Raw genomic sequence first — 1,516 nt, 5'->3', positions numbered from 1 at the left:
AAAAGCATTTAGAGTGGGTTTTTTTCATAATGAATTGTCTGTTCATATCCATTCTTAATTTTTCTATTGGGTTTTTATTGTTGTTTCTTATCTTTTCATAGGAGCTCTTTAAATATTAGGGAACACAGTATGATAGCATGAGCTACAAATACTGTTCCATGGTTTGTCATTTGCTTTTGGTCGTTTCTGTCATGCTAATTTAAAAATGTAATTTGGGACGCCTGGGTGGCTTAGTTGGTTAAGCGTGCAACTTCGGCTCAGGTCATGATCTCATGGTTTGTGGGTTCGAGCCCCATGTCAGTCTCTGTGCTGACAGCTCGGAGCCTGGAGCCTGCTTCAGATTCTGTGTGTCTCTCTCTCTGCCGCTCCCTCACTTGCTGTCTTGCTCTCTCTCTCTCAAAAATAAATAAAAAATAAAAATTTTAAAATTGTAATAAATTTATCACCTGTGTATGGTTTCTGAGAAAGACTTTGAGATAAAACCAGGGTGCACTAGAAAGGAACGTTCTCATTAAAACTGTGGATAAGACCAAAACTATTTGCAATTATCACTGAAATATCTCCAAAGAAGACATAAAGATGGCCAACAGACGCATGAAAAAATGCTCATCACCACTTACCACCAGGGAAATGAGAATCAAAACTGCAATGAGGGGCACCTGGGTGGTTCAGTAGGTTAAGCATCTAACTTCAGCTCAGGTCATGATCTCACCATTCTGGAGTTCAAGTCCTGCATTGGGTGAGCTTGAGCTCTGCTTCAGGTGATCCCTGTTTCTGTCTTTCCCTTTCTCTCTCTCTCTCTCTGCCCCTTGCTCACTTACGCCTCTTTTTCCTCTCTCTCCAAAAAAAAAAAGAAAAAAAATACAGCAATGAGGTTATCACCTCACACCTGTCAGAATGGCTAAAATTAACAACTCAGGAAACAACAAATGTTGGCCAGATGTAGAGAAAAAGGAATCTTTGTGTCCTGTTGGTGGGAACGCAAACTGGTGCAGCAACTCTGGAGAACGGTATGGAGATTACGCAAAAAAGTAAAAAATCGAACTACCCTACAATCCAGCAAGTCTTTACCCAAATGAAGACACTAATTCGAAGGGATATATGCACCCCTATGTTTTTTTGTAGCGTATTTACAATAGCCACACTATGGAAGCAGTCCAAGTGTCCATCGATAGATGAATGGATAAAGAAGATGTATACATATATATATATATATATATATATATATATACAAAAAAATATTGTTCAGACATAAAAAAGAATGAAATCTTGCCATTTGCAATGACATGGATGGGACTGGAGAGTATGATGCTAAGAGAAATAAGTCAGAGAAAGACAAATACCATATATATTCACTCATATGTGGAATATAAGAAACAAAACAAATAAGCAAAGGAAAAAACACAGAGAAACACATCTCACATTCAACCTATCAGCAGTTCTTATGAGCTCTATTTTTTTTAATGTTTTTTATTTATTTTTGATACAGAGAGAGACAGAGCATGAGAGGGGGAGG

Source organism: Suricata suricatta, chromosome 6, assembly GCF_006229205.1.
Source record: "Suricata suricatta isolate VVHF042 chromosome 6, meerkat_22Aug2017_6uvM2_HiC, whole genome shotgun sequence".
Taxonomy (NCBI): domain Eukaryota; kingdom Metazoa; phylum Chordata; class Mammalia; order Carnivora; family Herpestidae; genus Suricata; species Suricata suricatta.
Note: the sequence above shows the minus strand (reverse complement) of the source record.